A 13,291-nucleotide genomic window follows, 5' to 3' on the forward strand; every position below is an offset into this window, starting at 1 on the left:
AGTGGAAGCGCGCACTGCTTACAACTACACCACAGTGGCCGCCAAACAGAGGAGAAATATAGGTATCAGACAAATTCTGTTGGTAAATGCATACATATATAAGAAAATTGTTTTAGGGCCGGTTGCTCAAAGCCTGGTTGACACTTAACGTCTGTTAACATTGTTATCGACGTTTTCGATTTCATGCATAGAACACGGTGTTGGTAACGTCGGTAACGATGTTTAAGCAGGGATTAGTGTCAACCAGGCTTTGAGCAACCGGCCCTTACTCTACATTCTCTTAACTAAGCGGCAGGTCACACGGGAATTCCTGCTCATTTGGTTGAAAGCAGTATAACACTCAACACTCAACAATGGAAGGCTTCTCTGGATGCTTCATTAATCAAGTAGGAGAGCAGATAACTTTTGGAATTGCTAAGTGGTGGCTTCTGGAGGCGCAAAATTCTGAATTCGGTGGATGACAACCTTATTTCAATTTCTGTCATGGATTTTGGGGTCCGTCCGCAAGTACGGTATAGTATGACCTAAGTGCTGTTTCCTGCACTTAGTTCGGACCAGCAAAAGAGCTTTTTCTCCAAGAGTCAAAAGGAGAAGAGTTTTATACACAATATTTGTATGTTCATCACTGCAGTCATAAGTTTTAACAAATTGTGTAATATGGCTTAAAACTTTCTTCAGCACTGGTTTAGGATTTGAGCAACATATGTTTGAGGTGTTGCGCGAAGGTGGTACATATTTTAAAACGCAAATATTTTTCTCTATTCAATGCGTAGCAAAGATTTAAAATATATACATAATTTGTACCACCTGAATTTATTTTTTTAATTTAAAAAATTTGTATTTTTATTTTTTTTTTAAGTTTCAATTCATATTCAATAAATTTTTATTGTTAAAAACAAAAACCAAACAAATATTTCCTTTGGCGCTCATAGAGTTAAGAAACTTGATCACAAAGTGAGCTGTCGATGATAAGAAAAATTTATCGCAAATGATTCCAAGCAATGGGCTCAGGCGACATATTTTGAGTTACTTTATAAATTTCAAAGAAAATGTCAACTATCTCGCAAAATTGTAGTAAAATCGGTCCTTGGTGAGTACGGGAGTAAAAATGACAAAAAATAGTAGTAAAAAAATACTATCGTAGTATTTTCGGCATCACTGGTGCTGCCAGCCTCTGACGCCTTGAGTTTAATGCTCGATGATCTTGGTAGAGTAGTTGGAGACAAGAGCCAAGGCTGTGGTAACTTTCTGGATTGTAAGGGAGTCCATGTAATAAAGGTAGCGAACTAAAAACTCGTTACGGAACTTGTGTGACACTTGCAATCCAACGGAAGTGCGTTCATTTAACATTTTCCATAATACTGAAGGCTAATTATCGAAATGTACTAAGCACGAAGACGAAGACTAATACGAAGTCAAATACCAAGGCGAACACAAGGAGGAAAACGAGGACTAAGGGCGCAGACGAATATTAAAACTAAGCCTAATTGTAAGACGAAGTCGAAGGCTGTGACGAAAAAAAAGAAGATAAATATGAAATACATATTTGTCTTCGACTTCGTCTTAATGCACTTGAATCCACTGAGTGGCAGTGCGCACCAGTGATGGAAAAGTAGGTACAATTGTATTTTTTTCAGCTCCTTTTTCAAAGTTCATTCGGCACAAGTACATTATTTTAGGTACATTTGGAACCGAGCCAAATTCATGGTATTTCCTTCATTTTCCCCGAGTTCTGTATGAAATTAAAAAAAAAAAATTATTCTTGTGGTTTTTGCTGTTAAATGAATTATATTTTTATAAAAAATAAGAGAAATTTGGTATGGAAAATATAAACAAAAAAAAAGACGTCAAAACGTAAGGGTATTCATATTTTTGACGCTGACTGTATTTTGCTGATAGTTATGATAGCACATACATATGTACATTTAGGCTTTTTTTGTATAGAAATCCAAGCTATAATTATTGTTTATCGGTGTAGATGCATATTTCAGCATTCCTTAAAGTTCACAAACCAAAAGCTAAGATTTTTTTTTTTTATATTTAAGCTTCAATATCTGTTCCTTTAGTACAAAGCAATGGGCGAAAATTCGAAGGTCATTCAAATAAAATTAGCGCGTGTCGACCGTAATTTTCATGCTTTGATTAAAATTGAGTGCTCCCACTGGACAAGCGCTGCTGCATTGGCTTTCATGGCATTTTGTGAAACGTGAAAAATTAATTTTGCAAATAGAAATAGTATCTAAGCATAACTTGGTGCACGACTGGGCTTACTGTGTATATACAAAGATTTCTAGCAGAACATATGCCCGATACAAAAAAAAAAAAAAAAATGGTGGGTGTTACGCCTAACAGTATGTGTAAATTAATTTGATCGAGTGCACAAAGTGCGATGCGGTGCTGTGGGGTGCGGGGTGCGGCGGAGTATGGTATCAAAATCCCGGGGGTGGAAGCTGTAATGAACTTTCAAGCAAACACCGTTACTCATTAAATAAACACAAAAAAAAATACGCACATGCAATGCGTTTGCACGGCCTAGAAGGAAGGGGTCGCTAATGTCAAGCAATTTTTATTAAATACGCTCGTCTCTATCTCGCTTTCGTCCAGCCGCTTTATGCCTACTTGCACAAAAGCAATTGCTAACATTGCCGGCAATCAAACATACATACATACATACATACATACCTACATACATACATCTGTATACAAACAATAACAATAACGCTAAACACAGACACAGCCACAACAATGGCAGCAGCAAAGACAACAACAAAAAGTTGACAGTCAACACTCGGCGAGCAGTCAGCCAGGCAGACAGTTGAAAAATCTTTGACAGAATCTTTGCTAACGAATTTTATGAAAATTATTTCACAAAAATTCACTCCCTCTACGCATTGGCTATAGCCACACATAGAAGTGAGCGTTCTATTGTTGTTGTTGTTTTTCGTTTTCCAATTGGAATGAAACTCTTATATAGATTTTCGAAAAACAAAGCCGAAAAAAAAACAAAAAAAAAATCCATGAAGGAGAAAAATTTTTTTTTGAAAGCCCCCTGCTGCACATGCCACAGCCACCACAGCCGGCCGCAACCAGCAGACCAACCACCCTTATTCGCTTGTTCGCCTGTTTGCGACCTCAACGAATTCGCAACCACTGCGCTCCCCTACATTTTTACACACTCGCACTCACCTATGCACAATCACTTACTTACGTACGGTGTACAGTGTACTTGCCGCAGCGGCAGACAGACAGGCAGGCAGGCAGCCAGGCATTCAACCAAGAAGCCGACAGGCAGGCAGGATCAGCCAAATAGCGGCTGCACCATCAACCATCAATCAGGACCAGAAATCGCTTTGCTCGAATCGCCGGCATGCGACCGTCTGCGGCACGGCTACGGAGCGCAATCGAACAGCGTTGAACTGTACATACTGCATGGACGGCAGGGCTGAACGGCTGAACGGCTGAACCCTCCAGCACCGGCGCGCCGATTCGAACGAGAAATGCACCTGGCAGAATTTGTTTTGTTATTGTGATTTTTTCCTACTATGTATGGCTCGTATGGCAAGCGACCGAGGTAAGCGACCAAGGAAGGCACCAAGCGCCGCGTCGCACACGCCACACATGCCATTATGCAGAAATGTTTTGAAAATTGCCTGCGGCTGTCGCTATTTTGTGCCTGTCGCGGAGACACCGTTGCTTGAGTTGCAACGCTGCTGCACTGCACCGAACCACCACCAACAGCACCACCACCGGCAATCAACGCGGAGGCAACAACAGCAACAAGCACAGCAAAAGCAATCACCACCGTCTATGGCAACGGCAACGGCAACGGCAACGGTATCGCAACAATTGTGACAACAGCGACACCAATCCGTGCGACTAGTGAGGCAGTTCAGTCGTTTGCGGGTGGTTGAAGAGGGCCGCGCAGGGAGCGAACGTTGGCAACAAGGATATATCGAGCACGGTGAATGCGTTCGCTAGTGGCATTAGAGGCTGGCTGGTCGCGTGCCCGAAGTGCTCCGCAACACCCGACTGAATGAGATTTGAATTTTTTTTTTCGTATTTGTATAATTTTTTTCTTTTTTGAAACTTTTTATTATGCGAGTAGAAGAAGTAAGTAGCTTTGTGTGTGCATATGTTTTGTAAAAATTTATATATGTATTTTATTTTATTTATGCCTGTGTAATTTTTTTGCTTCCTTTTGTTATCCTGTCGCTGGGCATTCATGTGTACTCACTGTATACTTTAACATTCATATGTAGATCACAAAGGCAGACTCAAACTTTCACCGTGGCACAGCAATGAATTTTACATTCACAAGCGAACACACATATGTACATTAGGGTGGTCCTTAAATGTAGGAAGTAAATTTTTGACATCAGATTTCCTAAGCCTCAACCCCTACGTCGATGCTATTATAGTCGAAAGTGTTACATATACATTTTGGCCCCGATTGGAGTCGGTTAAGGCGTGGCGCACAGGGGTCAAAATTCAGCTTACTCTATGAAGACGTCTTAACCGACTCCAATCGGGACTAAATGTTTATGTGATATCCTCAAATTTAGTAGTATCGATTTTGGGTACGAAATTAAAAAACAAAAAATATTTTTAATTTTTCGAGTCTCCAAGGAGCATCTGGCCTTGGACCCCAGAGCGACACGCCTTAACCGACTCCAACCAGGACCAAAATTTATATGTGATATCTTCGACCACGGTAGTATCGATTTTGGGTATGAGTTGGCAAAAAAATTATTTTAAATTTTTTTTAGTCTCTATAGAGAAATCTGAATTCTGGCCCCTGTGCGACACGCCCTAACCGTCTCCAATCGGGACCAAAATTTGTATGTCATATTTGTGATCGTGGTATTGCCAATTGAAGGGGTGAGACTGAAAAAATCGCTCATTTGGTTTTAAGGACCACCCTAATGTTCATATATGCATACATACATACCCAAGTAACATACAAAATGCATTTAATAATATTCTTATCAAATAACGGGAGTTGTGTGCTTTCACTTTTTCTTTACCTTTGGCACAGCCGTTGTGCCGTATGTTCGTATATACACACATACATATGTATGTATGTATGTGCATATGTTCTCCTTAGCAGAAAGGTAATCCGTTATGAGAATTAGGAGTGCATACGGAGGGAGAGTTTGTCTAAGGACCACTCACTCGTTGGCCCTTTGTGCCGATTTTATGAGGCGTTTCGAGATTCGATAATTTCTACGCTCGGCGGAACGGCAAATGTGATTAGAGTATGATTTGTGAGGTTCGATACGATTGGCTATGCATTTGTGTAAAAAATAAAAAAAGGTAATGTTACGGTCCCTAGGATAATATGCTTTACTGCAGGGATTGCACGTCTGCCTTGCGTTCATTACCACAGACACAGTTAATTTCAACCAAAAATGCTAAAAAAACAGTAGTTCAACGTATTTTATAAGGTCACAAAAACCAAAATGAGAACAAAAATTACATACATACATACAATCATATGTGTTGGCATTTTATGTATGTAGGTTAGTTTTTTTTTTTTGTATGTTATGTTATGTTAAAATTAAAGTAATTAAATTCTAGATTAATTCTTTTTTATAAAATGTACAGCGAAGCATAGAGATCTATTGTGCCTTCTACTATTCTTGTAAACCTAAGGCTCCTCTCACATCTTCAGCATAAGGTGTTAATTTCAACGAGAATATGCTTTTTCGATTCGCAAATGCGATATAGATTATTCGACCCTAACCTGATGATCTTCGCCTATTTTGTTCGCTCAATGCGTTGCTCTCTGCTCTGCTCAATGCACAAGGCTTTGAAAAATTACGTTGAACAACATCGCCAGCTACGTCAGAATTGAGAAGGATACCAAACCAGGTTTCAGGCAAGGCCTTTCCAAGTTGAATATGGAACAAAGCGAATAAGTTTGTTAGTAAACAAGAACAAGTCCAAGTATCTCCGGTCATCAAGCAATCATTCAGCGTCACTGTTGACAGATATAATTTCGAAAAAGTATAGAACTTCTCTTATTTAGGAACCAGAAATAACAGCGATAATATTATCAGTCTCGAAGTCCGATGAAAAGTAAAGTCCTCTCTCGAAGCACAAAACTCATGAAAGTATTTAACTCTGCGATGAAAAGACTAGGTGGAGAAGGACTTGTCTTCACTTGGCACTTCCAATTGGCGTCAGTTGGCATAGAATAGAAATTACTGGCGCTCTTGTTTGAAGTCTGTCGAAATCTCTTGGGCGATTACGGGACCATACAGTGTTAACAGCTATCGCTCTTGCTTCCTCTGTGTACTGGTATCCATTCTGATTGAATCTCCTTATTTCGCCTTAAGCTTCTCAATGCGCTTGAGAGCTATGGATGAATTGATCTCACAAAATAAAAGATTATAAATCACCAACTGGCTATCTCTTTGGATTAAAGTCCTATCTTTTCAGTAATTGCAACGTAAATTTAGACATCTTGGCTCTGGGCCAACGATACCCATGCCTTATTGCTTCTTTAGTTTTTAAGCCATCTGTATACCAATGCTGGATGCCGTGCTGGAAGTGTCTGGCAATCTACTCTATAGTTAGAAGAAGCTCGAGAATTAGCGCTAGGTCTGTCGTCGGACATGCTGGTCTAGAAGTCTGCTTGAGACCCACCGAGGCTTATGATTTTGGAACCGCAGCCACTGTACTTGCCTGCTATACGCTTGCATAATTCCATACATTCCATACATAGCGGAGAATTTCATTGTCAAAGAGACTAAGTACTAAGCACCGAAGTAGAGCAGATAGAATCCCTCCCAATACACACAGTACTGTTCACAGACAGCCCGCGCCCATCATGGCATTGAAATCTCAGCGAAGAAGCACTTTGACAAAATATAATTCTTATTTTTTGCTAATTTTATATTGTAATATTTCATTCCTGATCGAACAGTTCACATCCACCTCCACATTGACCCCCTTAAGCTGCGACCACATTAAGTCGACACTTCTCTTACGTCTTCTGCTGACTGCATCACTTCTTCGCTGAAAGAGTCGGCAGAGGTCATTTGACCATATCCCGAGCTTATGCAGATACCCTCTTAGTCTGCAGTGTACTGTAAGGAAACCTGTTAATATTCTCAGCTTCTCCTTTTGGAGGTAAATTGAACTTTGGAATCTCCTCTTGTTATACCCTCCCATTAGGCTCTTTTCCTGACGCATTCCTACCGAACTATGCCTATTTAAGTCCCTCATATTGTTCCCCACTCTCCTGAGCTCCTCCTTTATAATATTGCATCTCTCCCCCAGCAAGGGCTCAGGGCCAACTGGAGTCATGGTTGCCGCCTCTCTTGCGAGGCATTATTTCGCTGTGTTCTCCTCTATTCCCATATGGCCAGGCACCCACGCCAGTCTGATGTTATTGTGCCTATCAAGGGAGTTGAGCTTCTCTATGCACTCAAGGTCCAGGACTGATTTGATTTCCAAAAATAAAAATTTAAAAAATCTTACCGGATGTTACAGCAATTCTGAATTAAGATTTCTAGCAGACGATCAAAGAAAATGGGGGTAGTGAGTTGTCCTAAACATGATTGCTTTTCAACGAACCGAAGAGATTCATTCTAAAATGCATAAACACAGCCTTCATCCAAACTGCTGCGTGTAAGGGTCAGAACTCCACCAATAGCAAGAAAGGTCTAAAGGTCTAAAGGTGAAGAAAAGTGTACCACCCCCTTCTTGCAAGAATGCACTGACCACCTCAAGTAGCCCACACAGACAGGTTGGCTATGTGCCTACCTGAAATTCCAGGTATTTACATACTTCAAATGTAGGTAAACAAGTTGACATTCAAAGGCATTTCACTGATGCACTGCATTGGCTTCCTTTTGAAATTCTTATAAGAATGTCACATACACGGGTACGGACACGAAATTTCGAAGTCGCATACGCACACAAGCATAACACACACAGACGTATTAAAAAGAGTGCTCTTATCCTCAACAATGTCTTAAACGTGTTGCTGGCGCGTAGCAGAAAACCAAAGGAATTTCCCCAACCCAACATAAACGACTACAAATATGCAGAGTTTCTTATACAAAAAAAACCATACAGACACAAAGCAGCAAGCCAAGGAGGGGTTGTAGTTTAGCTGAGCGAAGACGTTTCACGGCAAGGCATTGTGACTTTGTGAAGGAATGAGAAGAAGGAGTGCGAAGAAGGAGTGCGGCAATCTTATGCGATTGTTGTGACGCACTCACGAACACAATGGCACACAAGAGTGTTGTAAACGCGTTCCCAAGACACTGACGCAGGGGTGGGTTGCAAACGTATACATGCAACAATTGTAAGGACACTATTCGACGGCGAAGTGGCAGGATAAGAAAGAACACAAGAAATTGAGCGCGAGCAGTGAAGGAATGAGAGTAGGGGAACCGAAGTGTGCCAGAGCTGAGAGGAACCTGCTAGCCGGTTAGGTCAAAAGCGGCGCGCACCTCGGCGGTGATCCTCAATCGGTTCGTAGCAGTGCTGTCGTTAGTTTCTTCGTGCCGCATAGCGCGTGTGCGATTCTCAGGTGTTTGAGGTTGAGGGAAACTATATGAAGTGATTTCTTACCCGGTGTGCGAAGGCGATTGATGGCTTGACTGGTTTGCAAGCGAGTTAATAAGTAATTGCGGTGACTCACTTGCGGTGGCGAGCTATGTGGCATGGCGTGCACTGGTTTTAGGAACACAAAAAATGTCATAGCAGCGGGTGGAGCGCGCGCCGATATGATGAGGAAAAAGCGAGCGTTGCATGCGGCATGTGCAGCACCAAGTGCAAGGAGTGTCTTCTCTTAAAAACCGCATTCAGTGACGAGGGAAGAAACGATAAGGCGGCGATGGTGGCGATAGCAGTGAATTCGTAGCGGAAGTTGCCACATTACAATTGCCAATTTTATTGTTGCACCGTAATTAATATGTGCATTTGTTTTACGCTATGGCGTTGCTATGCGGCAGTGGCAAGTGTGTTACGTGAATATTTAAAAAAGAGAAGGCGTTCAACAATTGCTGGAAGGGTTCGACTATTCAAAGTAGAAGGATTTTTAATGTTGGGCAGAAACAAACTAAAAAAAACTTAAAATAGTAGTTAGAAGTGCTATGTGTGTATGTATGTTTTATGTACATACATATGTGAGTATGTGTAGAAACGAAGGTGCAAGCAACGAAGCGGAAAATTGAAAATTTCAACAGCGACAAAAATCCAAAATAAAAAGGGAGCCAACAGACGAAATGCAAGGCATATAATTAGTATTTATAAACATACTTTTATGTATAACTGTGCACACATAAATCCACACAACGAAAAGCAATCGTATTCCATATTCACTTTTCTATGCCAGCCATGTGTGTGTGCTCCTCTTATTGAATTATTAACAGAGCAGTCGCGTGAGCAAACAAGCGCGCTTAACAACGATTTAGATCAATGTTCGCATGTATGTATGTATGTGTGTAATTCTTTTAAATAACGCCTCAAATTTTACTATGTTTTGATATAAAATATGACAACGGTAATGCACTCGTACGCGCTTGCGCGGGCTCATTCAACCCCCAACCGCCTGGCCAGGCCTGACTTGCATATCGAATCGACGCACAGTGCATCGAGCGTGGACAAAAATGCAAATATCTGGTGGCTTCGCATACACAGTTTTTGGTATCATTTGAAAGCTAAAGCTCCAGTTAAGAAAAGTTTATAATATATTTTGTGATAAAACACCAAAGCCTTTTAAATCACCTCAAATCAATCAAATGCTTTGTACACACCATTTCACTTCGACGCTTGGCATGTCTAAGTAGTTATGGTAAACAGCGCAGTGGGGGCCTCCCTCTTCATCTGCTACCACCAGCGGGTTCTGAGTTGAATACTTTCATAGCTGGAGCGTCGGTGTCCATTCGAACGACATGGCCAAGCCAGCGGAGCCGCTGTATTTTAATTCGCTGCACTATGTCCATATCGTTGTAAAGCTCATACAGCTCATAGTTCCATCGTCTGCGGTAGTTGTGGTTTTCGTACGTCGAGAGAGGACTTTACTCCTGAATTGCCTACTCCGTCCAAAGTAGCACTTGTTGGCAAGAGTGGTTCTGCGTTGAATTTCCCAAGTAAATTCTCTACTTTCTCGAAATTATAACTGTAAACAGTGGCGGGTGTGCCAAGGCGCGAATGTGCTAACTGTTTGTTTTGATGACAGTAATGTGAATATCATCACCTCTGCATCATTTTTAGCGGTACAGGATGATTTGGAATTTGATAAAATGAAAAACTGGCAAGATGCGAGGTCTAGCTTCACTCAAAAATGTCTGGACGGATTAAAATTAAATTTGCATACTGATCGCTTATAACTCTGTAAAACCTTGGGATTCCTTTTCATTTTTCTAAAACGCGCTGCCACCTGCTTTAAAAGTTAAGTTAGATCCATTATACGGTGTTCACGTGGGGAGATTTTACAGACAACTTTTTGTTGAAAGCAACAATCGTCTGGTCGGCCTTTCAGCTAATCGTTGGGGGGTAGCCAACTTTTGATTCAACTAATCACCTCTAAAATTGCCTGGAAAATCGCCTCATGCGAACACCGTATACGTTTCATCACGAAGGAACCTAAAACAAAGAAACAGATCATCAAGTGGTTGCGATATACATACTAGATACTAAGTACTGTTGAAGATGAAGGAACAGATATTAGCATGGAACAATTTGCATTAATTAGATATAGATTCCTTCTCTGAGGGTTTAAGTTCAAAAACTGATATATAATACACAATAAATGTCCAATCAATCTATACAAGAGAATTTGCGATTTATTTTCTTAATTTTAGGAAATTCAAGTTGTTTTCTGTAGACTCTTTCATCCATATTTTGCAATATAATTGTAGATGTCAACAATAATTATGCCTTACTTTACTGCCATAGCGAAGTGTATAAAACCGGTTTTTTCGTAATTGGTAATCAACTGAAGAAACCCGATTTTTGAAATAACCGTAATGCAGGTTTCAACAAATTCCAACCACTACATCTATTTTTGCCCATTGTTTATACGGAGTCGGTGCACTGTGCGACGTTTGCTGTTCATTGAACTCCGCGCACAACAACGAACGGCAGAGAAATCAAAATACCTCCGCATGCGCCGCCGCGCACTTCCTTCATTAATCACATCACACATATGTATGTATGTGTGTACAAATGTACATATGTATGTATGTATGAAAGGGGGAGGGCTGTTTTCACAGCGCCAGCGCCTGCGACTGCGCATGTGTGCGTGCTCTTATTTGCTTTGTGTTATTTGCCATTGCGGCCGCTGTGCAAACGCAGCTGCACGCGTTCACAACTATGTTTGCTTTCGAAACTACTTTTCAATCGATCGAGTGAGCTAGGCTAGCGTGAGTTGCCTGCTCGTAGTTCCTGTTTCTGCACTTTTTTCCACATTCGCCTGTCATGCACAATTTTACTCCTGGTATATGCAGCGTAATCAACCAACCCCCTTTTACAGCCCTTACGCGTGCGTCTAAGCAAACCCTGGGCTTACTGTTTTTTGTTGTTGTTGTTGTTCTTGCTGTTGTGTATTTGATAATGAAATTTACTAGCGACATTACAGCTTGGCACCGCCGCGCCCCTGATAAAGCTGACGGCTGCACATGTGTCCGTCCGCCTCACTACATACATACATACGATTACTACACAAAGGTGTGTTACAATCTGCTACACCGAATGTGTAAAATCAAATTTTGATATTCGTCCATCTGTGCTGTGGATAAGAGTGGAATATGAAATGTAAAGGACCTCAAATTTACACGGAATTTATTCATTATTTGTGATAAAATAATTTGGTATGGTAATTTGGGAAAAAAAAAGTTGACAGCTGGACTTAATGGTCGCTGTAGCAATGGTATTTGAATTGTGCACATCCATACTTCGAAGCACCCCTACACTAGCGCCTAAAGCGCGCCTTTGCAAAGCTTAAGTATGGGGCCTTTGGCTGCAATGTGTTGAGAGACGAACACCTACCTATTCGTATATCAACTTAAAAAACTTAAAGGAACACAAAATCAGTATAATGGACGGCATTGTTTTAGAATGATTCCGAAAAAAAACTACGAATCGATTCCACTTTATCGTTTTTCTCTTGGGGTGAACAGGGCGGGATGTATTCTTTGGAACCAAGAAATTGGCAAACCATTCACGAATTTTGTGAATTTGCAGCAACATACTTGATGTTTAGGCTTCAGAATCACTCACGATTTTCGAAGTGGAGGTAGGAACCATAAAAGAGGTGGGGAATTGGATGTCCTCGAAATCGATCAGTAACTTCTGCCTCCGCTACGGAACGCACCAATTTATTTCATTATCAAGATCATAAGGGTTATATTCATGTTCCTTTACTAAAACAGACCGAAATGAAAAAAACAAACAATACAGCCTCTCATATACTGCTCAGATCAATTTTCGAAGACCTCTTATGAAGAATGATCAAGTTATTGATTGAGATTTAGTCAGTTGATACTTTAAAAGCCTTCTCAATATCGCTTAGAAAGTCACATATGTATGTATGTAGAAACTACAGGGTGAAGCCCAGCAGCTAGCTCTGTTAAAGCGGGGTTTTAGATAAGGCCAAACGAGGCCACGCTGCAAAAAGAACTGGAGAAGCTAACAGACACTATGCAGTGGACCATGCAATGGATTGCCTACTCTACCACCCTCCTTTTCACCAGTTTGTAGAGAATTAGGTCCTTTGCGCAACATATTGATTCGATGTGGTGCTAAAAAAGCACCCAACTGTCAGTTCCGGAGGGTTGGAATGGTGGAAGTCCCCTTATTAGTTACCTGCCACCGGAAGTGGTCAAAGGCGTTAGCTCACATCCTGCGGAACAAACGTCCTTTTGCTATTTCTTTATGGCAATACTTGATGGACAAAGTGGAACTCTAATGGTTTGGATTGCTTCAAATCTGATGTCATGAACAGCTATCTAATAAACTCTAGAAACTTGAGTCTTTTCCAAAGCGGAACGCATTCAGCATTGCCCCCTTAGGGGCATAGAAACCCTATGTCTAGTGACAGAGTTTTTTGAGCATGCAGTTTTATAGCCCATTCAACTCTTGTATAGTATAATGTGAAAATTTGAAGTGTCTACAAAATACCGTTGCTTTTGAATATTTTATTTTTTTTTGATGATGATGTATCCGTTTTCTTCGATATAACGAAATTTCGTAGTTTTATTCTGCGCAGAGGTAGAAAATATCCCTCTCCACTTTGAAAGTGTCCCAAAATAACCGTCCCTATTTAAGAGAA

The sequence above is a fragment of the Rhagoletis pomonella genome, unplaced genomic scaffold (genome assembly GCF_013731165.1).
Source record: "Rhagoletis pomonella isolate Grant_MI unplaced genomic scaffold, Rhpom_1.0 Rhpom_scaffold_00012, whole genome shotgun sequence".
NCBI lineage: Eukaryota > Metazoa > Arthropoda > Insecta > Diptera > Tephritidae > Rhagoletis > Rhagoletis pomonella.